The 27901-nt window shown below is 37.7% G+C and overlaps 1 protein-coding gene across 5 annotated transcripts in view; it reads left to right on the top strand.

The window, feature by feature from the left end:
* The window catches only part of RNF180 (ring finger protein 180), a 281709-nt gene that overhangs the window by 66682 nt on the left and 187126 nt on the right, over positions 1–27901 (top strand). The window lies entirely within an intron of this gene.

The following is a 27901-nucleotide window of genomic DNA, read 5'->3' as shown; positions in this document are numbered from 1 at the left end:
TATAGTTTTAAATTTTATATTGAGAATTATGACTCATTTTGAGTTTTTTTTTAATAAGGTGTGCGATTTAGGCTGAGGTCCCTTGTTTTGCATAGAGATGCTTGATTGTTCCAGAACTATTTGTTGAAAACACTGTCCTTTCTCCGTTGAAATGCTTTTTCAGCTTTGTCAGAAATCAACTGGCTCTATATGTGTGGTCTTTTTCTGGACTCTGTATTCTGTTCAGTTTATTTCTCTGTCTCTCCCTTTGCCAATAGACCTCTTTCTTGTTTATTGTAGCTTTAAACTAAGTCATTAAAATAGGGTACTGAGATTCCACCAACTTTATTTTTCATTTTCAAAATTGTTTTATTCTAGTTCCTTTGCCTTTCCATATAAAATTTAGAATCAACATTTTTATCTTTACAAAAAATAGATCAACTTGGGGAGAACCAAAATCTTTACTGTGTTTATTTTTCCAGTCCATGAACATGATATGTCTCTCCTTTTATTTAGGTCTTTGATTTCTTTCATCAGTATTTTGCAGTTTTCAGCATTCAGAATGTGTGCATATACTGTTAGATTTATACCTAAGTATTTACTTTTTCTGTTATTGTTAGTTTAAAAAATTGTTTTGATTTATAATTGTATTTCGCTAGTTTACAGAAGCATAATTGATTTTGTTTTGACTTTATATCTTGTGCTGTTGATAGTACAGATCTTTGACATCTCTTGTCAGATTTATCCCTAAGTATTTATATTTTTATACTGTTGGTAAATAGTATTATTTTATTAAATCTTAATTTCCATTTGTTCATGAATAATATATAGAAATACAATTGATTTTTGGTGTTGATCTTATATCTTACAGCCTTTCTAATTTTACCTATCAGGAATAGCAGGGGTTTTGTAGATTTCACTGGGTTTTCTACTTAGATGATCATGTCTGCAAATAAAAACAGTCTTACTTCTTCCTTTCCAATTTGATTATTTTTTGTGTGTGTTATTGAGTGAGCTAGATCATCTAGTAGAGTGTTGAGTAGAAGTGATGAGAGCAGGTATCCTTGTCTTTTTCCTGATGTTAGGAGGAAAGCACTCAGTCTTTCACCATTAAGTATTATGTTAGGTATGGGTTTTAGGTAGATGCCCTTTATCAGGCTGAGGAAGTTTTTTCTATTCCTAGTTTGTGGAAATTTTTATCATGAGTGGATGTTGAATTTTGTTAAATGCTTTTTCTGTATCAACTGATATGATTATGTGTTTTTAATGTGAATATTAAGTGATTAGCAGATATTGAGCCAGTGTTTCATTCCCACAGTAAATACTTTGTTATGTTGTATTTTTATTTCTGTATATTGCTGGATACTACTTGCCAGTATTTTTTGAGCGTTTTTTTAGTTTCTTTGTTTTTTTGCCTCTGTACATGAAGGATATTATCCTGATGCTTACTCTATTTTTGTACAGTGTTTTTCTGATTTGATAGCATGGTAGTGCTGGCCTTATAAAATGAATTAAGAATTGTTCTTTCCTGTTGTGTTTTATGGAAAATATTGTGAAGAATTAATATTACTTTTTCTTAAATATTTGGTAATGAAACTACCTGGGCCTGGAGGTTTTGGGGGTGGGGGTGGGTGAAAGAGGTGAATTTAACTATGAATTCAGTTTCTTTAATGTTTATAGGACAATTCAGGTTGTCTATTTCATATTGGATAATTTTGGTAGTTGTTTTCAATGAATTATCTAAGTTGTTGAAAATATGTGTGTAGAATGTTCATAGTATTCCCTTATTATCCCTTTAATGTCTGTTGGGTCTGTAATGATATCCCCTTTTCAATCCTGATAATAGCAATTTGTGTCTCATCTCTTCTTCTCTCCCCCGCTCCCCTCCCCTCTTGCTTTTAGTTTTGCTAGAGGTTTATCAATTTTACTGATCTTTTCAAAGAACCAGCTTTTGATTTCAATTATTTTTTTCTATTTTTGTTTTCAAAGTCATTGATTTCTGGTCTTACTTTTATTACTGACTTCCTTCTGCTTGCTTTGACTTTATTTTCCTTTCTCTTATAAAATATTTTTAATGGGAGAAACTTAAGTTTTCGATTGGAAATCCTTTTTTATCTCATCTAAGCATTTATTGCTATAAATTTCCCTTTAGTTACTGCATGAGCTACAACCCATGACTTTAATGTTGTGTTTTTAATTCAGTTCAAACTGTTTTCTAATTTCCTTTGAGACTTTTGTTGGCCCACGTAGTTTGTCTAAGTGGCTAGTATAATCATGCAAAGACTGAAATATTAGCATTCTGAGGAAATTTTAAAACTTCATCCTGTGGAAGAATATTTCTTCCTCTGGATTGAGAGAATGTAAAGCTGCCACTAGTATAGCTGTATAATATTTTAAAATAATTCTATTTAAACATTTTGTTTGTCCTGCTGTGTTGACATTTCTTAACCTTGAGCTTATTTAATACGAATAAAAGAAAATGTCTCTTTAAAACCCACAGGAAACTATTGTGAAAAGAGTTTACCTTACATTTCTGTGGCATGTTGTGCATGAAAATATAAAATAATTGACCAAGTATCATGGTTTTTAATAAATCAATGAACCATCTACAATGATTATATTGCATTGTTCTGAGTTAACTAAATGAGTTAAGACTACTTGTATTATTATGAGGGTGTGATTTAGGCACTGAGGAGAATAGAGGTCAATAAATTATATTAAAGACCTACTCATGTGTGTTTACCTAGAGAAGATATGCATTTTCCACAAAGGCATAAGTTTCATTTTCCTGGATTTGCACATAGGGATAATTTTTCACAGATTTTGAAGGAGTCCACTTAATCTTTTATCACTTGATTCATCATGTTGAAATCATACACAAATCATATTCTAAATATATTTTTGGTTATCTTTTTAAAATAAAATTTTTGTGCTTCTGAATCATAATAGTAATTCATGTATTGAACAGTTATTCCCCATTTGTTCTGTTTCTAAAGAAGAAAATTAATGGTTTATTGAAATAAAAAGCTTCAGTAATGAAAATAACTAAAATTTTAATTAGATAACACATTTTACTGGAATTTTCCATTGTGTGTGTATATATATACACACACACAAGCACCCATCACACACAATTCTTTATCTGTTCACCTCTTGATGGACACTTAGGTTGCTTTCATATCTTGGCTGTAGTATATATGCTGCTGTGAAGATTGGGGTGTGTGTATCTTTTTGAATTAGTGGTTTTGTTTTCTTCAGATATGTACCCAAGAATGGAATTGCTGGTTCATATGGTAGTTTTATTTTTAGTTTTTTGAGAAACCTCCATACTGTTTTCCATGGTGCCTGCACCAATTTTCATTCCCAGCAGCAGTGCACTGAGGGTTCCCTTTTTTTTTTTTTTTTTTGCGGTACGCGGGCCTCTCACTGTTGTGGCCTCTCCCGTTGCGGAGCACAGGCTCTGGACGCGCAGGCTCAGCGGCCATGGCTCATGGGCCCAGCCGCTCCGCAGCATGTGGGATCTTCCCGGACCAGGGTACGAACCTGCGTCCCCTGCATCAGCAGGCGGACTCTCAACCACTGCGCCACCAGGGAAACCCTGAGGGTTCCCTTTAATCCACATCCTTGCTAACATGTGTTATTTATGGTCTTTTTGATGATAGCCATTCTGACAGGTGTGAGGTGATACCTCATTGTGGTTTTGATTTGTCTGATGATTAGCAATGTTGAGCATCTTTTCATGTGCCTGTTGGCCATCTGTATATCTTCTTTGGAAAGATGTCTATTCGGGTCTTCTGCCCACTTTTTGATTGGGTAGTTTTGTTTTGTTTTGTTTTGTTGCGATACGCGGGCCTCTTACCGTTGTGGCCTGTCCTGTTGTGGAGCACAGGCTCCAGATGCACAGGCTCAGCGGCCATGGCTTACTGGCCCAGCTGCTCCGTGGCATGTGGGATCTTCCCGGACCAGGGCACGAACCTGTGTCCCCTGCATCGGCAGGCGGACTCTCAACCACTGCGCCACCAGGGAAGCCCCAGTAGTTTGGTTTTTTGATATTGAGTTACATAAGCTGTTTATATATTTTGGATATTAACCCCTTATTGGTCAAATCATTTGCAAATTTTTTTTCCTATTCAGTAGATTGTCTTTTTTTTTTTTTTTTTGATGGTTTCTTTTGCTATGAAAAAGCTTTTAAGTTTAATTAGGTCCTGTTTATTTTTGCTTTTATTTCTTTTGCCTTAGGAGACTGATCTCTCAGAATGTTACAATTTGTGTCAAAGAGTATTCTGCCTATGTTCTTTTCTAGGAGTTTTGTAGTTTAAAGTCATACATTTAGGTCTTTAATCCATTTTGAGTTTAATTTTGTATATGGTGTGAGAAAGTGTTCCAATTTCATTCTTTTACATGGATCAGTCCAGTTTTCCCAGCACCACTTGTTGAAGAGACTGTCTTTTCTCTATTGTATATTCTTGCATCCTTTGTGGTAGAGTAATTGACCTTAGGTGCATGGGTTTATTTCTGGGCTCTTTATTCTGTTCTATTGATCTACATATCTTTTTTTGTGTCAGTACCATTCTGTTTTGTTTACTGTAGCTTTGTAGTATTGTCTGAAATCAGCTTTGCTCTTTTTTTTAATCAAGATTGCTCTGGCAATTTGAGGTCTTTTGAGGTTCCATATAAATTTTAGGATTACTTGTTCTAGTTCTGTGAAAAATGTCATGGGTATTTTGTTAGGGATTGCATTAAATCAGTAGATTGCCTTGGGTAGTGTGGTAATTTTAATAATATTATTTCTTCCAATCCATGTACATGGGGTCTTTCCATTTATTTGTATCATCTTCAGTTTCTTTCTTCAGTGTTGCATGGTTTTCAGATTACAGGTTTTTAACCTCCTTGGTTAACTTTATTTCTAGGAATTTTACTCTTTTTGATGAAAATTTAAATAGAATTGTTTTCTTGCTTTCTCTCTCTGATAGTTCATTATTTTTCGTGTATAGAAAAGAACAGATTTCTATATATTAATCTTGTATTCTACAACTTTACTGAATTCATTTATTAGTTCTTGTAGTTTTTGATGGAGACATTAGGATTTTCTGTATATACTACCATGTGATCTGCAAATAATGACAGTTTTACTTCTTTGCTTCTAATTTGGATGCCTTTTCTTTTCTTTTTTTTTTCTTGCCTGATTGCTTTGGCTAGAACGTCCAATACTATGTTAAGAAGGAGCAGTGAGAGTGAGCATCCTTGTCTTGTTCCTGATTTTAGAAGAAAAGCTTTTAGCTTTTTACTGTTGAATATGATGTTAGCTGTGGGTTTGTAATAAACAGCCTTTATTATGTTGAGATATGTGCCCTGTATACCTACTTTGATGAGAGTTTTTATCATGAATGGATGTTGTCAAATGCTTTTTCTGCATTTATTGAGATGATCGTGTGACTTTTATCCTTTACTTGGTTAATGTGGTGTGTCACATTGACTGATTTCTGGGTATTGAACCATCCTTGCACTCCTGGAATAAATCCCACTTGATCATGTTTTTTAATCCTTTTTATGTATCATTGAATTTGGTTTATCAGTATTTTGTTGAAGATTTTACATCTGTATTCATCAGAGATAAAGGCCTCTAATTTTGGTGTGTTTTTTGTAGTTTTTTTGTCTTGTTTTGATATCAGGGTAATTATGGCCTTATAGAATGAATTTGGGAGTATTCCCTCTTCTTCAGTTTTTTTGGAATAGTTTGAGAAAGATAGGTATTAGCTCTTACTTACATGTTTGCTGGAATTCCCCTGTAAAGCTATCTGGTTCTAGACTTTTGTTTGCTGGGAGTTTTTTTTTTTAATTACAAATTCAATTCCACTACTAGTGATTGGTCTGTTCTGATTGTCTGTTTCTTCTTGATTCAGTCTTTGAAGGTTGCATGTTTCTAGAAACTTGTCCATTTCTTCTAGGTTTTCCAGTTTGTTGGCATATAGCTGTTTGTAGTATTCTCTTATGATTTTTTGTGTCTCTGTCATATTGGATGTTATTTGTCCTTTTTCATGTCTTATTTTGTTTATTTGGGTCCTCTCTTTTATTGTTGTTGATGAGACTGTCTAAAGGCTTATCAACTTTATGTTTTCAAAAAAACAGCTCTTGGTTTCATTGGTTTTTCTTCTTTTTTGCCTCTATTTTATTTATATCCTTGCTAATCTGTTATTTCCTTCTTTCTGCTGATTTTATACTTTGTTTATACTTCTTTTTCTAATTACTTTAGATGGTAGGTTAGATTGTTTAATTGAGATTTTTCTCATTTCTTGAAATAGACCTATATCACTATAAGCTTCCCTCTTAGAACTGCTTTTGCTGCATGCCATGGATTTTGGAAGGTTGCGGGGTTTTTTTCATTTGTCTCGAGGTATTTTCTGGTTTTCTCTTTGATTTATCATTGACCCATTTTTTTTTTAGTAGCATTTTTTTTAGTCTCCATGTATTTTTGTGTTATTACCATTTTTCTTCCTGCAGTTAACTTCTGGTTTCATTCTGTGTTGCCAGAAAAAATACTTGGTATAATTTATATCCTCTTAAATTTGTTGAGACTTCTTTGTGGCAAAGCATGTGATATATCCTGGAGAATGTTCCATTTGCACTTGAAAAGAATGTGTTTTCTGCTGTGTTTGGTTGAAATGTCCTATAGATATCTATTAAGCCCAACTGGTCTAATGTGTCTTTTAGGACTACTTTTCCCGTATTGATTTTCCCGTATTTCCCATATTGATTTTCTGTCTGAATGATCTCTCCAATTATGTAAGTGGGTGGTTAAAGTCTCCTACTATTACTGTAGTATTGTCAGTTTCTCTCTTTATGTCTGTTAATATTTGCTTTATATATGTAGATGCTCCTATTTTAGGTATGTATATGTTAGTGAGTTTTATATACAGTTCTTATATTGATTCCTTTATCATTATATAAAGCCCTTCTTTTTTTTATACACTTTGTTTTACTGTCTACTTTGTCTCATATGAGTATTGCTACCCCAGCATTCTTGTTGCTATTTACATGAAATATCTTTTTCCAGCCTCTCACTTTAAGACTATATGTGTGTTTAGCTCAGAAGTGAGTCTCTTGTAGTCAGCAGATAGATGGCTCTTGTTATTTTTAACCAGTCAGCCCTCTCTGTGTCTTTTGATTGGAGCATTTAGTCCACTTACATTTACAGTGATTTTTAATATGTAGGTAGTTACTGCCATTTTGTTACTTGTCTTCTGGTAGTTTTTGTAGTTCTTCTCTGTTCTTCTTTTAGTCTCTTCCCTTGTGGTTTAATTATTTTTTAGTGGTATGGTTATGTTCCTTTCTATCTGGTATTTGTATTTTTATTGTAGGTTTTTGATCTGTGGTTATCTTTGGGTTCATATATATTAATTTATATTTATTTTTCAAAACTGGTTGAAATTTAAGGTAAAACACATTCTAGAAGGTCTACATTTTTCACTCCCCTCCCCCACATTTTGGGTTTTTTTTAACATCTTTATTGGAGTATAATTGCTTTACAATGGTGTGTTGGTTTCTGCTTTATAACAAAGTGAATCAGTTATACATATACATATGTCCCCATATCTCTTCCCTCTTGCATCTCCCACCCTCCCACCCTCCCTATCCCACCCCTCTAGGTGGTCACAAAGCACCGAGCTGATCTCCCTGTGCTATGCGGCTGCTTCCCACTAGCTATCTATTTTACGTTTGGTAGTGTATCTATGTCCATGCCACTCTCTCATTTTGTCCCATCTTACCATTCCCTCTCCCCGTATCCTCAAGTCCATTCTCTAGTAAGTCTGCATCTTTATTGCCGTCTGGCCCCTAGGTTCTTCTGACCAATTTTTTTTTCTTTTCTTTAGATTGCATATATATGTGTTAGCATACGTTATTTGTTTTTCTCTTTCTGACTTATATCACTCTGTATGACAGTCTCTAGGTCCATCCATCTCACTACAAATAACTCAGTTTCGTTCCTTTTTATGGCTGAGTAATATTCTGTAGTATATATGTGCCACATCTTCTTTATCCATTCATCTGTTGATGGACACTTAGGTTGCTTCCATGTCCTGACTATTGTAAATAGAGCTGCAATGAACACCTTGGTACATGACTCTTTTTGAATTATGGTTTTCTCAGGGTATATGCCCAGTAGTGGGATTGCTGGGTCGTATGGTAGCTCTATTTTTAGTTTTTTAAGGAACCTCCATACTGTTCTCCATAGTGGCTGTATCAATTTGCATTCCCACCAACAGTGCAAGAGTGTTCCAGTTTCTCCACACCCTCTCCAGCATTTATTGTTTCTAGATTTTTTGATGATGTCCACTCTGATCAGTGTGAGATGATATCTTATTGTAGTTTTGATTTGCATTTCTCTAATGATTAATGATGTTGGGCATTCTTTCATGTGTTTGTTGGCAATCTGTATATCTTCTTTGGAGAAATGTCTATTTATGTCTTCTGCCCATTTTTGGATTGGGTTGTTTGTTTTTTTGTTGTTGAGCTGCATGAGCTGCTTGTAAATTTTGGAGATTAATCCTTTGTCAGTTGCTTCATTTGAAAATATTTTCTCCCATTCTGAGTGTTGTCTATTGGTCTTGTTTATGGTTTCCTTTACTGTGCAAAAGCTTTGAAGTTTCATTAGGTCCCATTTGTTTATTTTTGTTTTTACTTCCATTTCTCTAGGAGATGCATCAAAAAGTATCTTGCTGTGATTTATGACATAGAGTGTTCTGCCTATGTTTTCCTCTAAGAGTTTGATAGTGTCAGGCCTTAATTCAAGTCTTTAAACCATTTTGAGTTTATTTTTGTGTATGGGATTAGGGAGTGTTATAATTTAATTCTTTTTTTTTTTTTGCGGTGTGCGGGCCTCTCACCACTGTGGCCTCTCCTGTTGTGGAGCACAGGCTCTGGATGCACAGGCTCAGTAGCCATGGCCCACGGGCCCAGCCGCTCCACGGCATGTGGGATCCTCCCAGATCGGGGCACGAACCCATGTCCCCTGCATTGGCAGGCAGACTCCCAACCACTGCGCCACCAGGGAAGCCCTAATTTCATTATTTTACATGTAGCTGTCCTGTTTTCCCAGCACTACTTATTGAATAGGCTGCCTTTTCTCCACTGTATATACTTTGCCTGCTTTATCAAAGATAAGGTGACCATATGTGCATGGGTTTATCTCTGGGCTTTCTATGTGTTCCATTGATCTATATTTCTCTTTTTGTGCCAGTATCATACTGTCTTGATTACTGTAGCTTTATAGTATAGTCTGAAGTCATGGAGCCTTATTCCTCCAGCTCCGTTTTTCATTCTCAAGATTGCTTTGGCTATTCAGGGGTCTTTTGTGTTTCCACACAAATTCTGAAATTTTTTTTTCTAGTTCTGTGAAAAATGCCAGTGGTAGTTTGTTAGAGATTGCATTAAATCTGTAGATTGCTTTGAGTAGTATAGTCATTTTCACAATGTTAATTCTTCCAATCCAAGAACATGGTATATCTCTCCATCTATTGGTATCATCTTTAATTTCTTTAATTAGTGTCTTATAATTTTCTGCATACAGGTCTTTTGTCTCCTTAGGTAGGTTTATTACTAGATATTTTATTCTTTTTGTTGCAATGGTAAATGGGAGTGTTTCCTTAATTTCACTTTCAGATGTTTCACCATTAGTGTATAGGAATGCAAGAGATTTCTGTGCATTAATTTTGTATCCTGCTACTTTGCCAAATTCATTGATTAGCTCTAGTAGTTTTCTGGTAGCATCTTTAGGATTCTGTATGTATAGTATCATGTCATCTGCAAACAGTGACAGCTTTACTTCTTCTATTCCAATTTGGATTCGTTTTATTTCATTTTCTTCTCTGATTGCTGTGGCTAAAACTTCCAAAAGTATGTTGAATAAGAGTGGTGAGAGTGGACAACCTTGTCTTGTTCCTGATCTTAGTGGAAATGCTTTCAGTTTTTCACCATTGAGGATGATGTTGGCTGTGGGTTTGTCATATATGGCCTTTATTATGTTGAGGAAAGTTCCCTCTATGTCTACTTTCTGCAGGGTTTTTATCATAAATGGGTGTTGAATTTTTCTGAAAGATTTCTCTGTATCTATTGAGATGATCATATGGTTTTTCTCCTTCAATTTGTTAATATGGTGTATCATGTTGATTGATTTGCGTATATTGAAGAATCCTTGCATTCCTGGGAAAAACCCCACTTGATCATAGTGTATGATCCTTTTAATGTGATGTTGGATTCTGTTTGCTAGTATTTTGTTGAGGATTTTTGTATCTATGTTCATCAGTGATATTGGCCTGTAGTTTTCTTGCTTTGTGACATCTTTGTCTGGTTTTGATATTAGGGTGATGGTGGCCTCTTAGAATGAGTTTGAGAGTGTTCCTCCCTCTGCTATATTTTGGAAGAGTTTGAGAAGGATAGGTGTTAGCTCTTCTCTAAATGTTTGATAGAATTTGCCTGTGAAGCCATCTGGTCCTGTGCTTTTGTTTGTTGGAAGATTTTAATCACAGTTTCAGTTTCAGGGCTTGTGATTAGTCTGTTTATATTTTGTATTTCTTCCTGGTTCAGTCTCAGATGGTTGTGCATTTCTAAGAATTTGTCCATTTCTTCCAGGTTGTCCATTTTATTGGCATATAGTTGCTTGTAGTAAACTCTCATGATTCTTTGTATTACTGCAGTGTCAGTTGTTACTTTTCCTTTTTCATTTCTAGTTCTATTGATTTGAGTCTTCTCCCTTTTTTTCTTGATAAGTCTGGCTAATGGTTTACCAATTTTGTTTATCTTCTCAAAGAACCAGCTTTTAGTTTTATTGCTCTTTGCTATCGTTTCCTTCATTTCTTTTTCATTTATTTCTGATCTGATCTTTATGGTTTCTTCCCTTCTGCTAACTTTGGGGTTTTCTTGTTCTTCTTTCTCCTCTTGCTTTAGGTGTAAGGGTAGCTTGTTTATTTGATATGTTTCTTGTTTCTTGAGTTAGGATTTTATTGCTATAAACTGCTTTTGCTACATCCCATAGGTTTTGGGTCGTTTTGTTTTCATTGTCATTTGTTTCTAGGTATTTTTTGATTTCCTTTTTGATTTCTTCAGTGATCTCTTGGTTATTAATTAGTGTGTTGTTTAGCGTCCATGTGTTTATATTTCTTACAGATTTTTTCTGTAATTCATATCTAGTCTTAGAGCGTTGTGGTCAGAACAGATACTTGATACGATTTCAGTTTTCTTAAATTTACCAAGGCTTGATTTGTGACCCAGCATATTATCTATCCTGGAGAATATTCCATGAGTACTTGAGAAGAATGTGTATTCTGTTGTTTTTGGATGCAATGTCCTATAAATATCAATTAAATCCGTCTTGTTTAATGTATCATTTAAAACTTGTGTTTCCTTATTTATTTTCATTTTGGACGATCTGTCCATTGGTGAAAGTGGGGTGTTAAAGTCCTCTACTATGATTGCGTTACTGTTGATTTCCCCTTTTATGACTGTTAGTATTTGCCTTATATATTGAGGTGCTCCTGTGTTAGGTGCATAAATATTTACAATTGTTATATCTTCTTCTTGGATTGATCCCTTTATTATTATGTAGTGTCCTTGTTTTCTGTTGTAATAGTCTTTGTTTTAAAATCTATTTTGTCTGATTTGAGAATTGCTACTCCATCTTTCTTTTGATTTCCATTTGCATGGAATATCTTTTTCAATCCCCTCACTTTCACTCTGTATGTGTCCCTAGGTCTGAAGTGGGTTTCTTGTAGACAGCATATATACGGGTCTTGTTTTTGTATCCATTCAGCCAGTCTTTGTCTTTCGGTTGGAGCATTTAATCCATTTACATTTAAAGTAATTATCAATATGTATGTTCCTATTACCACTTTCTTAATTGTTTTGGGTTTATTATTGTAGGTCTTTTCCTTCTCTTGTGTTTCCTGCCTGGACAAGTTCCTGTAGCATTAGTTGTAAAGCTGATTTGGTGGTGCTGAATTCTCTTAGCTTTTGCTTGTTTGTAAAGCTTTTAATTTCTCCATCAAATCTGAATGAGATCCTGCTGGGTAGAGTAATCTCGGCTGTAGGTTTTTCTCCTTCATCACTTTAAATATGTTCTGCCACTCCCTTCTGACTTGGACAGTTTCTGCTGAAATATCAGCTGTTAACCTTATGAGGATTCCCTTATGTGTTATTTGTTGTTTTTCCCTTGTTGCTTTTAATATTCTTTTTATTTAATTTTTGATAATTTGATTAATATGTGTCTTGGTATGTTTCTCCTTGGATTTATCCTGTATGGGACTCTCTGTGCTTCCTGGACTTGATTAACTCTTTGTTTTCCCATTTTAGGGAACTTTTCAACTATAATCTCTTCAATTTTTTTCTCAGTCTTTTTCTTTTTCTCTTCTTCTTCTGTGACCCCTGTACTTCGAATGTTGGTGCATTTAATGTTGTCCCAGAGGTCTGTGAGACTGTCCTCAATTCTTTTCATTCTTTTTTCTTTATGCTGCTCTGCAGTAGTTATTTCCACTATTTTATCTTCCAGGTCACCTATCCGTTCCTCTGCCTCAGTTATTCTGCTGTTGATCCCTTCTAGAGAAATTTTGATTTCATTTACTGTGTTGTTCATCATTGTTTGTTTGCCTTTCGTTCTTCTAGGTCCTTGTTAAACGTTTCTTTTATTTTTTCCATTCTGTTTCCAAGATTTTCGATCATCTTTAGTATCATTATTCTGAATTCTTTTACAGGTAAACTGCCTATTTCCTCTTAATTTGTTAGGTCTGGTTGGTTTTTGCCTTCCTTCATCTACTGTGTGTTTTTGTCTTCTCATTTTGCTTAACTTACTGTGTTTGGGGTCTCCTTTTCGCAGGCTGCAGGTTCATTGTTTCTGGTGATTTTGGTGTCTGCCCCCAGTGGCTAAGGTTGGTTCAGTGGGTTGTGTCGGCTTCCTGGTAGAGGGAACAAGTGCCTGTTTTCTGGTGGATGAGGCTGGATCTTTTCTTTCTGGTGGGCAGGTCCATGTCTGGTGGTGTGTTTTGGGGTGTCTGTAGCCTTATTATGATTTTAGGCAACCTCTGTACTAATTGTTGGGGTTGTGTTCGTGTCTTGCTAGTTGTTTGGCATAGAGTGTCCCTCACTGTAGCTTGCTAGTTGTTGAGTGGAGCTGGGTCTTTGCGATAAGATGGAGATCTCTGGAAGATTTTCGTCATTTGATATTACGTGGAGCTGGGAGGTCTCTTGTGGACTAGTATCCTGAAGTTGGCTCTCCCACCTCAGTGGCACAGCCATGATGCCTGGCTGGAGCACCAAGAGCCTGTCCTTCACACGGCTCAGAATAAAACGGAGAAAAAAAATAGAAAGAAAGAAAAGAAAGGAAGAAGGTAAAATAAAATAAAATAAAGTTATTAAAATAAATTTTTAAAATTATTAAGGAAAAAAATTTTTTTAAGTAATAAAAAAATAAAAAATGGAGAGACAGAACCCTAGGACAAATGGTAAAAGCAAAGCTGTACGGACAGAATCACACACAGAGGCATACACATACTCACAAAAAGAGAAAAAGGGAAAAAATATATATATATTGTTGCTCCCAAAGTCCACCTCCTCAAATTGGGATGATTCGTTGTCTATTCAGGTATTCCACAGTTGCAGGGTACATCAAATTGATTGTGGAGATTTAATCTGCTGCTCCTGAGGCTTCTGGGAGAAATTTCCCTTTCTCTTCTTTGTTCACAGAGCTCCAGGGGTTCAGCTTTGGATTTGGACCCACCTCTGTGTGTAGGTCACCTGAGGGCATCTGTTCTTCACTCAGACAGGATGGGGTTAAGGGAGCAGCTGATTCGGGGGCTCAGGCTCACTCAGGCCGGAGAGAGGGAGGGGTACAGATGCGGGGAGAGCCTGTGGTCAGCAGAGGCTGACGTGACGTTGCACCATCCTGAGGCGTGCCGTGCATTCTCCCGGGGAAGTTGTCCCTGGATCACGGGACCCTGGCAGTGGCGGGCTGCATAGGCTCCTGGGATGTGTGGATAGTGACCTGTGTTTGCACACAGGCTTCTTGGTGGCGGCAGCAGCAGCCTTAGCGTCTCATGCCTGTCTCTGGGGTCTGTGCTGTTAGCCGCGGCTCGCACCCATCTCTGGAGCTCCTTTAAGTGGCACTCTTAGTCCCCTCTCCTCGCGCACCAGGAAACAAAGAGGCAAGAAAAAGTCTCTTGTCTCTTCGGCAGGTCCAGACTTTTCCCCGGACTCCCTCGTGGCTAGCCGTGGCTCACTAGCCCCCTTCAGGCTGTGTTCACGCCGCCAACCCCAGTCCTCTCCCTGGGATCCAACCGAAGCCCGAGCCTCAGCTCTCAGCCCCGACCCATCCTGGCGGGTGAGCAGAGAAGCCTCTCAGGCTGGTGAGTGCCGGTTGGCACTGATCCTCTGTGTGGGACTCTCTCCGCTTTGCCCTTCGCACCCCTGTGGCTGCGCTCTCCTCCATGGCTCCGAAGCTTCCCCCCTCCACCCCCTGTCTCCACCAGTGAAGGGGCTTCCTAGTGTGTGGAAACCTCTCCTCCTTCACAGCTCCCTCCCACTGGTGCAGGTCCCATCCCTATTCTATTGTCTCTTGTTTTTTCTTTTTTTTTTTTTGCCCTACCCAGGTACATGGGGAGTTCCTTGCCTTTTGGGAGATCTGAGGTCTTCTGCCAGCGTTCAGTAGGTGTTCTGTAGGAGTTGTTCCACACGTAGATGTATTTCTGATGTATTTTGGGGAGGAAGGTGATCTCTGCGTCTTACTCTTCTGCCTTCTTGAAGCTCCTCCCCACAAATTTTGTGTTTTTGATGTCATATTTTATATCCTCATGTTTATCCCTTCACTGTTTATTGTAGTTACTTTTATAATTTTTTGCATTTTAATCTTCATACTAGCTTATTTAAGTGGTTGATCCGTAGCCTTTACTATATATTTGCATTTACTAGTCAGATTTTTTCCTTTTCTATAGACTCTTACTTCTCATTTTATCCTTTTATTTTCCTCTTAGATAACAATCTTTAAACGTATCTTTTAGGGTATATTTAGTATTGATGAGCTTTTAATTTTTGTTTGTCTGAAAAGTCCTTTATCTCTCCTTCAATTCAAAATGGTAATCTTGCTTGGTAGAGTATCCCTAGGTTGCAGGTTTTTCCTTTTCAGCACTTTGAATATATCATGCCATTTCCTTCTGATCTGTAAAATTTCTTCAGAAAAATCAGCCTGTAGCTTTATGTGGATTTCATTTATACGACTGTTTTTCTTTTGTTGCCTTTATAATTTTCTCTTTAATTTTCAATTTTATCCTTTTAAATATGGTATATCTTGCTTTGGGAGCCTCTGCACTTCTTGTACGTTGATATCTGTTTCCATCTTCAGGTTTGGGTAGTTTTCAGCTAAAATTTCATTAAATGCTTTTTTGACCCCCTTCTCTTTCTTCTCCTCTGGGACCCATATAATGCAGACATTGGTATGCTTGATATTGCTGCATATGTCCCTTAAACTCTTCTCATTTTTTAAATTTGTTTTTCTTTTTGCTGTTCTGATTTGGTGAATTCCATTATTCTATCTTCCAGATCACTTATTTTTTCTTTGTTTCACCTAGTCTGCTATTTGTTCCTTCTAGTGTGGTTTTCACTCCAGTTATTGTATTCTTCAGTTCTGATTAATTCTTTTTTATGTTTTCTAGTACCTTGTTAAAATACTCACAGTGTTTATCCTTTCTTTTCCCTAATGCAGTTAACATTCTTATTACTAATGCTTTGAACTGTTTATCTGGTAAATTATTTCTGTTTCATTAGTTGTTTTTTCAGGGGTTTTCCCTTGCTCTTTCATTTGAAACAAATTCCTCTGTCTTCTCATTTTGCTTAACTGTCTCTCTATGAAATTTGGTGAAACAGTTTCCTATTCCAGTCTTGAAGGGGTGTCCTTGTGTGGGAGCTTCCCTACACAATCTGTGTGTGCCCAGTGGCTTTGGTGGGAGAGCTGGATCTGACATGAACACAGGTCACATCTTCTCCCAGGGCGAGCTGGCAGCTGTCACCTTAGTAGGAGGTTCGGCTGGAGATGCAGGAGCTAGAGCCAGAGCCAGGTGTGAGCAGAAGCCCTGAGAGTCAGGTCTGAGCTGGTTCTGTTCACTTTAAGTGTATGCTCTCCTCCCTCCCAGCTCTGGGACCCTTGGCCCAGAGGGGAGCAGTGCTAGAGCTAGAGGGGTGGAGTGGGCACTCAGTGTAGGTTGGGCCATGGGTTGTGCCGGTCCCAGCCCTATTCAGTGTTTTCTAGTGCAGTTAATACCCTGTCTCCCTGAATGCCAGTAAAGATCACCCTCTCCTGGTTCAGTTGCTGTTCCAAGTTGAGCTAGCTCTATTACTCACAACTGCACTCTCCTCTCTGTTGCTGCATCCCTTGCCCTAGTGTCAAGCTGTGCCATGGAGCAAGAGGGGCTGGGATGGGCCCTCTGTGTGGGTCAGGCCGTGGGCTGTTGTGGTGCCAGGACCAGAGTTCCAGACCACTCCCCATGTACTGCCTCGGCAAGTGCCAGTGATGGCTACCTTTACCCTGTTAAGATGCCATGCTGGGTCTGGGCTGGCTCTGACCTTCACAACTGCACACTTTCCTTGGTTGCTGCAGCCTTTACCCTAGTGTGGACTGTGCCATGGAGCAAGCAGGGCCAGAGCAGGTGCTCAGCTCAGTCTGGGGCATGTGCCAGGGTGGGTGTGGGTAACTAGCCAGAGTTCTGGGCAGTTTCAGTTTGCTTCCTCTACTTTGTTTCAGGAGTAAGCAAGTGTGTGCTCACTCTGTGAGAATGGAGCCCAGGTTTCTTAAGCCCTCCTGTGAGTGCCACTGGTTTTCAAACCAGCTAAAGGGATTTATCTTCCTGGAGTCAGACCCCGAGGCTGGTGTGCCCAATATAGGCTTGAACCACTCACTCCCCAGGGAATATCTCTGATCCCATGTAATCTAGCTCCTCTTTTCTGTTCCCTCCCAGAGGTGCAGAACCTGACCTGACCACTTCTTTTCCCTTTCTACCCAGTTCTGTGTAGATCTTTCTTACAGCCATGTTTGTACGAGAGTCTTTCTGCCAGTCTTCAGTTTGTTTTCAGTAAGAATTGCTCCACATGTAGATGTATTTTTGATTTGTTTGTGGTGGAGGTGAGCTCCGTGTCCTCCTACTCTGCCATCCTGATGTCCCCTCAGATTTAAATTTTCTAATGCTTTAGCACAGTTTGTACACAGTAGATGATCAGGAATTTTTTTTAAACAAGGTTTTTTTTTTAAATTTTAGAGTAGTTTTAGGTTTATAGAAAAGTTGTGAAGCTAGTATAGAGAGTTTCCATATGTCCTACACTGTTTTCCCTATTATTTATATTTTATGTTAGTATTTTACATTTGTCACAATTAATGAATCAATATTGATAAATTACTATTATTTAAACTTCATACTTTAATCAGATTTCCTTAGTTTTTACCTAATATTCTTTTTCTGTTCCAGGATACCATCCAGGGTATCATATTTCATTATATTTAGTTGTCATGTGTCATTAGGCTCCTCTTGGCTTTGACAGTTTCTCAAACTTTCCCTGTTTTTGATGACCTTGACATCTTTGAGGTTACCTAGTTAGGTATGTTGTAGAATGTCCCTCAGTTAAGGTTGTTTGATCCTTTTCTCATTATTAGACTGGGGTTATGAGTTGTCTCATGGGTTCCCACGTCCTACCCCCGTGTTTGATGATTTACTAAGAGGACTCAGCCTATAGTTGTAGTCATAACTATGTTTTATTTCAGTGTAAGAATACAAACCACAAAGGGAAAATGTGCATGAGGCAAAGTCTAGAAGAAACCAAGTGCAAACTTTGAAGAGTCCTCTCCCCATTGAGTTATATAGAATGAACTGAATTCTTCCATCAACTAGTTATAACAACATGTGTGAAATGTTGTGTACCAGGGAAGCTTATTATAGACTCAGTGCCCAGGGTTTTTATTGGGGGTTGGTTGTGTAGACATCCTATGCCTGGCACATACCAAATTCCAGACTCCAGAAAGAAAGCAGATGTTCAACATAAAGCATATTGTTTGTGCAAATATTTTAGGCACAGTGAGCCGTTGTTATCAATTAGGATGATAGGAGCTCTTGAGAAATTCAGGTTCTCAGATGCCTGCCAAGGGCCAGCCTTTTAAGAACTGATAGGCCTCTACATTAACTCTTTTCTGTACCTTTGTTTTTGGGAGGAAGAACACAGAATTGAAATGCCATTTTCATCACATTACACATCATTTCAAGGATATATACTATCAACATGACTTATTACTATTAATGTTAACTCAGGAATGTTTTGAAACAGGGAAAAATAATAATTATCATACTTATATATTCCTTATGTACTAGTTTCCTATTATTGCTACCACAAATTACCACAAACATAGTAGTTTAAAACGATATTGTTTTATCATCTTATTTTTCTAGAGGTCACAATCTGAGAATGGGTGTTGTAGGGCTAAAAATCAAGGTGTTGGCAGGGCTGCATTCTTTCTGGAGGCTCTAGGGTAGAATTTGTTCCTTACTTTTTCCAGCTTCTAGGGTCTGTCCACATTCCTTGGCTTGTGGCCTCCTTCCATTAATGACATCACTGTAACATCTGCTTCCTTTGTCACATTTTTTCTTTGACGTATTTAAGGGCCCTTGTGATTATATTAGGCCCACCTAGATAATCCAGAGTAATCTTTCCATTTTAAGTTGCTTAACTTAATCACAACTGTCAAGTCCCTTTGACATGTAAGGTAACATAAATTCCATGAATTAGAACATGGACATCTTTGGGGAGTCATTAATCTGCCTACCCCATCTTACTATATGCTGGGTGGTTTTCTGATTTATTTACTTCATTTAATCCTACACCATTTTATGAGGTAAGTTCTATTATGGTCACCATTTTATGGATGGAGAAACTGAGGATCAGAGAGGTTAAATAACTATACTAGGCCCACAAACCTAGTATGTGGCAAATCTAGATCCCAAAGTTTATGCTCTTAATCACAATACCGTGGCCTCTCAAGAAAGGATTTTTTTCTCACATATTTTATCATTCTTTGATGATTAACAAAACATTTTATTATTGTATACCTTTATTCTTCATTCATTCTCTTCTTCATTTGACTAGTGCCCTTGGATAGCTGACTCATAGAAACTATGCTAAGTATTGAGGATACAACAATGAATGAAATATGATCCCTCCCTCAGGGACCTTTGACTGAATGGGGAAGACATCTGTGAACATCAGTGATCCTTTTCTTATGTTTTTGCAGAAATGCCATATCATAGTGAATTTTGGCCAACAGTTTACTTAATCCAAGATTTCTTTGGCCAAGACCTTGAGATGCAACTGAGAATCCCAGAGCAGTCACAAAGAAGCTTGATTGGGAGAGGGTAGCAAGATTGCGCAGAAGTGGGAAGATTGATAACAGAGAAAAAAGGAGAAATGGTCAGCTGATGAAGAATTTTTATGTAGTAGTCAGAAACATATATTTGATTCTGAGGTTGCTATGTAGCTGCTGGACAGTACTGTGTAGCTCCACACTGAGTCCACAGTAGTAGCTCAGTAAATGGTTGCTGAGGGGATGAATTGAACATATGAATGATGTATCCATTGCTTCAGACCTGGAAAATGCTTTAAGTGTGGAGGCTAACAGTGGTTCCTAACCCTGGATGCAAGTTGGAATCCTCTCAGGAGGTTTTAAAAATGGCAGTGCCTTCTCTATCAGATTATGTCTTGGTTGGTCTAGACTGGGCATCATTACATACGTTTGTGTATTTTAAAGTATATATATACTTTCAAGTAATTCCAGTGTAGCCAGGGTTGAGAACTATTGGAAAGAAGAGCTGTCAACAAAAAGGACTTAACAGTTGTTTAGAAGTGATTTGATACAGTCCTTGACAAAGCACTTATTAAAAAAAGCAAAGAGAATTTATTCCGATGGATGTTCCAGAGGAAGGGTAACTGGCTAGAATTAGGCTGAGATGAAGAACCATACTGGAGAAGACAAGATATTTTGATCTTATACTTTCTAGCACCTCATCTAGCTCCTTACATGTAGTAAAACACAGTATAAATACTTATGTGTAAGTAACATTTAGTATATCCAGGTAGCTTTTCTTAGCCTGGTATTAAAAGAATGAGAATTTTGGTTAGGAGCAAGGGGGAGGGAGGGAATTATTTGGAAAAGTTATGGTAATGATAGCAGTTTTTAACATTTATTGAGCTTTCAGTATGTTAGGTACAGCACAAGATGCTTTATTTGTATCACCTGATTTCCATGAGCTATTAGGTTGTGGATTATGGGGAATCGCTAAGGGGGCAGGCTTTGGAAAACTAGGGAGGAGCATGAAGACACTGGCTTCTTCAGGCACTAGGGGGAAAAGGCAGTTGGAAAGTAGAAGAGCGAATTTGCATCCTTTCCTTTCCCAAATTTCATGTAAGGCCAACTTTGTGTAAGGAAAGGAGAAAACATTATTATAATCAGTAAGCTAGTCCCAAAGTGACACGTACAGAAAACTGGAGCTTATCACATAGGACTGAGCTTAGTCTAGCTGTGTTTGATGAGTAGAACCAGGCTCTGCCTTCAGCTCCCAGTGTGCACTGGGAAGACTGTGCCTGGTTTACATTCTAAACCTTCGCGTTTCATTTCATTTACATCAACCAAGGTATTCACTGCCCACCTGTTGTTCTCCCTCCTTGTTCCATTTCTGCCCTTACGCATTTTAAAAATCATAGACAGCTGCTGGCAATGGCTCCTTGTCCTGTTCAGACCTCCTTAAAACTTGTCAGATGCTGAGATGTAAGTCTCACCTACTCTTCTCACAAATGGGAACCTCACAATATCAGCTTCCATGTGCCCAGAAACAGGGGAAGTAGCTGGAATACTCTCCCTGGCTCTGCATGACTAATTGTAATTGCTATCACTTCAGCTTTCTTTTACAAAGTAATATTTTGAAGTTAATTTTTCATTTTAGAAGCAATATAACAGTGTTAGAGAAAGTGTAGAAAACTGAAAAATACATTTACAAATCAATCGAGCAATTACCTGAGGTGGGTGACAGATATGATCTGGGGGACTATAAGGGAAATCCAAATCTCTTAGTTATGTTTTACTTCTTAAGTTGGGTGGTATCATCGCAGGTGTTTTCTTCTGTTTCCTTCTGTTTTATCTGTCTTTACTATCTTATAATGCATTGAAAAATCCCCTAATAATGCCATACCCTTTTTAGTCACCATTTTTGCTGCAAAATCTTAGCTTGTGCACCTTTGTTCTCCTTGTAAAGTTAGAGGCTCCAACAAATAATATAGGCATTTCCAGGTCTGAAGCATCATTCATATATTCAGATCATCCCCTCAGCAACCATTTTCTGTTACCTAAGAGGTTCACTTTTTATAATGCTTTTATAATACTCTATTAGAATAAAATTGAATATTTAATAATCCATGAGAAAAATTTTCCACTAAAAATAATTATATATCTATGTTGCACTAGGACATGCTATTCAGCTCTAAAATTCTGTGCTTTTATGACCCTCGCTGGAGTATTACTTGTATAGGTGACATGGGTCATCTTGTTTTCCAACACCAGAGGGCGCCAAATTTCCTCGTGCAGCAAAATGATCAAAATTATTTCTTTCCATCAAAGAATTTCACATACTGGGGTAGAATATGGAATGGTACGTTTTTAGTCTCTTGACAGATTAAAAAAGTAAGAGAATTTGTGCTTTGTGAGAAAGAGTTTACAAATCATGCTAAGGCTGTCTCTTGTTGCCATCAGCTAGGAATCTGTCAGTGTTTTAATTCAACTGCTTTTCAGGGGTATACTATGTTTGTTAGAGGGAATAAAACAGCTACTCGGGAATAATGCTGGGATAAATTATTTTGAAGGAGCTATAGATAATCCATCTATTCTGGCTTTAAGTTTCAGGTGGCATGTGCAGTTTTTTGGAAATAGGCATGACCCCTAAATTCAGGATAAAATCAATGGCAAGGGTTGTGCTACGGTATGGAGTAGGGTCCTGGCAGAGGGGGGTAAAATGATGTGAGACAGAAGATTGCAGTGAACCATTCACACCTTGATGTTTAATAGAGTTTTGTTTACTTTCATTTGATAAGACATCCTTCCCCCATTCTTGAATAAAAGAATGTTTGGAACAAGGCCACACGAGCCAATGCTTCTTTTTACTAATTGTACTTTTTATTTTCAGTTTAACATTTAAAGATATTTTTATAGTAAATGTGTATGTTAAATTATTTCTAGTCATTAGACCTTTTTTTCCCCCTTTTATCTCCAGCCACAACAATTGATTATTTTGATTTTCTAATCACTAGCAAATACAAATGAGCATCTTCTATAAAGCAGCAGCATAATCCTGTAGGGAAAATACCAAGCAGTTATTTTAAGGAAATCAAGGTGCTAGCTCCCTCTATGTACTTAGGTAGTATGTTATAAATTACCATATATTTAGTCACTTAATACAACAGAAATATATTATAGTTCTGGAGATCAGAAGTGTTAAGTGGGTCTCACTGGGCTAAAATCAAGTTGTTGTCAGGGGTGCATTCCTTTCTGGAGGCTCTAGGGGAAAATTTACTTTCTTGCCTTTTATAGATTCTAGAGTCTGTCTTCTTTGGTTGGCTCATGGCCACCTTCCATCTTCAAAGTCAGCAATGGCTAGTCAACTCTTCGTTATATGCTATCTCTCTGGCTCTGACTCTTCTGTCTTCCTTCATCCCGTTTAAAAACCCTTGTGGATGGATCCCTGAACAACGATGGTGGAGCAGAACAACGTGCTCTCACTCCCTCTTGTGAGAACACCACAAGCACAACTAGCTGCTGGACAATCATCGACAGGAAGACACTGGAACTCACCAGAAAAGGTACCCCACATCCAAAGACAAAGGAGAAGCCACAATGAGATGGTAGGAAGGGTGCAATCACAGTAAAATCAAATCCCATAACTGCTGAGTGGGTGACTCACAGACTGGAAAACATTTACACCACAGACGTCCACCCACTGTAGTGAAGGTTCAGAGCCCCACGTCAGGCTTCCCAACCTGGGGGTCCAGCAACAGAAGGAGGAATTCCTAGAGAATCAGACTTTGAAGCGTAGTGGGATTTGATTGCAGGACTTCGAAGAACTGGGGAAACAGAGACTGCACTCTTGGAGGGCACACACAAAGTAGTGTGCTCATTGGGACCCAGGGGAAGGAGCAGTGACTGCAGGGGAGACTGAACCAGGCCTACCTGCTAGTGTTGGAGGGTATCCTGCAGAGGCAGGGGGTGGCTGTGGCTCACCGTGGGAACAAGGACACTGGCAGCAGAAGTTCTGGGAAGTACTCCTTGGTGTGAGCTCTCCCAGAGTCTTCCATTAACCCCACCAAAGAGCCCATGTAGGCTCCAGTGTTGGGTTGCCTCAGGCCACACAACCAACAGGGAGGGAACCCAACTCCATCCATCAGCAGTCAAGCAGATTAAACTTTCACTGAGCTCTCCCACCAGAGCAACAGTCAGCTCTACCCACCACCAGTCCCTCCCATCAGGAAACTTACACAAGCCTCTTAGATAGCCTCATCCACTAGAGGGCAGACAGCAGAAGCAAGAAGAACTACAGCCCTGCAGCCTGTGGAACAAAAACCACATTCACAGAGAGATAGACAAGGTGAAAAGGCAGAGGGCTATGTACCAGATGAAGGAACAAGATAAAACCCCAGAAAAACAATTAAATGAAGTAGAGATAGGCAACCTTCCAGAAAAAGAATTCAGAGTAATGATAGTGAAGATGATCCATGACATCGGAAAAAGAATGGAGGCAAAGATCCAGAAGATGCAAGAAATGTTTAACAAAGACCTAGAAAAATTAAAGAACAAACAAACAGGGATGAACAATACAATAACTGAAATGAAAACTATCCTAGAAGGAATCAATAGCAGAATAACTGAGGCAGAAGAATGGATAAGTGACCTGGAAGACAGAATGGTGGAATTCACTGCTGTGGAACAGAATAAAGAAAAAAGAATTAAAAGAAATGAAGACAGCCTAAGAGACCTCTGGGACAACATTAAGTGCAACAACATTTGCATTATAGGGATCCCAGAAGGAGAAGAGAGAGAGAAAGGACCAGAGAAAGTATTTGAGGAGATTATAGTCGAAAAATACCCTAACATGCGAAAGGAAATAGCCACCCAAGTCCAGGAAGCGCAGAGAGTCCCATACAGGATAAACCCAAGGAGAAACACACCAAGACACATATTAATCAAATTGGCAAAAATTAAAGACAAAGAAAAATTATTGAAAGCAGCAAGGGAAAAATGACAACATACAAGGGAACTCCCATAAGGTTAACAGCTGATTTCTCAGCAGAAACTCTACAAGCCAGAAGGGAGTGGTATGATATACTTAAAGTGATGAAAGGGAAGAATCAACAACCAAGATTACTCTACCCAGCAGGATCTCATTCAGATTTGATAGAGAAATCAAGAGCTTTTACAGGCAAGCAAAAGCTAAGAGAATTCAGCACCACCAAACCATCTCTACAACAAATGTTAAAAGAACTTCTCTAATTGGGAAACACAAGAGAAGAAAAGGACCTACAAAAACAAACCCAAAACAATTAAGGAAATGGTTATAGGAATATACATATCGATAATTACCTTAAACATGAATGAATTAAATGCTCCAACGAAAAGACACAGGCTTGCTGAATGGATACAAAGACAAGACCCATATATATGCTGTCTACAAGAGACCCACTTTAGACCTAGGGACACATTCGGACTGAAAGTGAGGGGATGGAAAAAGATATTCCATGCAAATGGAAATCAAAAGAAAGCTGGAGCAGCAATACTCATATCAGTTAAAATAGACTTTAATATAAAAAATGTTACAAGAGACAAGGAAGGACACTACATAATGATCAAGGGATCAATCCGAGAAGAAGATATAACAGTTATAAGTATATATGCACCCAACATAGGAGCATCTCAATACATAAGGTAACTGATAACAGCTATAAAAGAGGAAATCGACAGTAACACAATAATAGTGGGGGACTTTAACACCTCACTTACACCAATGGACAGATCATCTAAAATAAAAATAAATAAGGAAACAACAGCTTTAAATGACACAGTAGACCAGATAGATTTCATGGATATTCATAAGACATTCCATCCAAGAACAGCAGATTACACTTTCTTCTGAAGTGCGCACAGAACATTCTCCAGGATAGATCTCACCTCGAGTAACAAATCAAGCCTCAGTAAATTTAAGAAAATTGAAATCATATCAAGCATCTTTTCTGTCCACAATGCTATGAGATTAGAAATGAATTACAGGGAAAAAACCGTAAGAAAACACAGACACGGAGAGGCTAAACAATACGTTACTAAATAACCAAGAGATCACTGAAGAAATCAAAGAGGAAATCAAAAAATACCTAGAGACAAATGACAATGAAAACACGATGATCCAAAACCTATGGGGTGCAGCAAAAGCAGTTCTAAGAGGGAAGTTTATAGCTATGCAAGCCTACCTTAAGAAACAAGAAACATCTTAAATAAACAATCTAACGTTACACCTAACTAACTAGAGAAAGAAGAACAAACAAAACCCAAAGTTAGCAGAAGGAAAGAAGTCGTAAAGACCAGAGCAGAAATAAATAGAAACAAAGAAAACAATAGCAAAGATCAATAAAACTAAAAGGTCATACTTTGAGAAGATAAACAAAATTGGTAAACCATTAGCCAGACTTATCAAGAAAAAGAGGGAGAGGACCCAAATCAATAAAATTAGAAATGAAAAAGGAGAAGTTACAACAGACATGGCACAAATACAAAGCTTCCTAGAGACTACTACAAGCAACTCTATGCCAATAAAATGGACAACATGGAAGAAAAGGACAAATTCTTAGAAAGGTATAACCTTGCAAGACTGAACCATGAAGAAATAGAAAATATTAACAGACCAATCACAAGTAATGAAATTGAAACTGTGATTAAAAATCTTCCAACAAACAAAAGTCCAGGACCAGATGGCTTCACAGGTGAATTCTATCAAACATTTAGAGAAGAGCTAACACCCATCCTTCTCAAACTCTTCCAAAAAATTGCAGAGGAAGGAATACTCCCAACTCATTCTGTGAAGCCACCTTCACCCTGATACCAAAACCAGACAGAGATACTACAGAAAAAGAAAAATACAGACCAATATCACTGATGAATAAAGATGCAAAAATCCTCAACAAAGTCCTAGCAAACAGAATCCAACAACATATTAAAAGGATCATCCACCATGATCAAATGGGATTTATCCCAGGGATGCAAGGATTCTTCAGTATATGCAAATCAATCAATGTGATACAGCATATTAACATATTGAAGAATAAAAAGTATACGATCATCTCAATAGATGCAGAAAAAGCTTTCAACAAAATTCAACACCTCTTTATGATAAAAACTCTTCAGAAAGTGCACATAGAGGGAACCTACTTCAACATAATAAACGCCATATATGACAAACCCACAGCAAACACCATTCTCAATGGTGAAAAACTGAAAGCATTTCCTTTAAGATCAGGAACGGACAAGGATGTCCACTCTCACAACTATTATTCAACATAGTTGTGGAAGTCCTAGCCACACCAATCGGAGAAGAAAAAGAAATAAAAGACTACAGATTGGAAAAGAAGAAGTAAAACTGTCACTCTTTGCAGGTGACATGATGCAATACATAGAGGATCCTAAAGATGCCACCAGAAAACTACTAGGGCTAATCAATGAATTTGGTAAAGTTGCAGGATACAAAATTAATGCACAGAAATCTCTTGCATTCCTATACACTAATGATGAAAAATCTGGAAGAGAAATTAAGGAAACACTCCCATTTACCATTGCAACAATAAGAATAAAATACCTATGAATAAACCTACCTAAGGAGACAAAAGACCTGTATGCAGAAAACTATAAGGCACTGATGAAAGAAATTAAAGATGATACCAACAGATGGAGAGATATAGCATGTTCTTGGATTGGAAGAATCAATATTGTGAAAATGACTATACTACCCAAAGCGATCTACAAATTCAATGCAATCCCTGTCAAATTACCAATGTCATTTTTTATAGAACTAGAAGAAAAAATCTTAAAATTTGTACTGAGACACAAAAGACCCCGAATAGCCAAAGCAGTCTTGAGGGGAGAAAACGGGGCTGGAGGATTCAGACTCCCTGACATCAGACTATACTACCAAGCTACAGAATTCAAGACAATACGGTACTGGCACAAAAACAGAAACCTAGATCAATGGAGCAAGATTGAAAGCCCAGAGATAAACCTATGCACCTGTGGTCAACTAATATATGACAGAGGAAGCAAGGATATACAATGGAGAAAAGGCAGTGTCTTCAATAAGTGGTGCTGGGAAAACTGGACAGCTACATGTGAAAAATGAAATTAGAACACTCCCTAACACCATACACAAAAATAAACCCAAAATGGGTTAGAGACTGAAATGTAAGACCGGACACTATAAAACTCTTAGAGGAAAACATGAAGAACACTCTTTGACATAAATCACAGCAAGATCTTTTTTGATCCACCTCCTAGAGTAATGGAAATCAAAACAAAAATAAACAAATGGGACCTAATGAAACTTAAAAGCTTTTGCACCGTAAAGGAAACCATGAACAAGACCAGAGACAACCCTCAGAATGGGAGAAAATATTTGCAACGAATCAGTGGACAAAGGATTAATCTCCAAAATATATAAACAGCTCATGTGCTCAATATTAAAAATACAATCAACCCAATCCAAAAATGGGCAGAAGACCTAAATAGACATTTCTCCAAAGGAGACATACAGATGGCCAAGAAGCACATGAAAAG

This window comes from Orcinus orca, chromosome 3, assembly GCF_937001465.1.
Source record: "Orcinus orca chromosome 3, mOrcOrc1.1, whole genome shotgun sequence".
Taxonomy (NCBI): Eukaryota; Metazoa; Chordata; class Mammalia; order Artiodactyla; family Delphinidae; genus Orcinus; species Orcinus orca.
The sequence above is the reverse complement of the archived record's forward strand: the minus strand, read 5'-3'. Positions and strand labels throughout refer to the sequence as shown.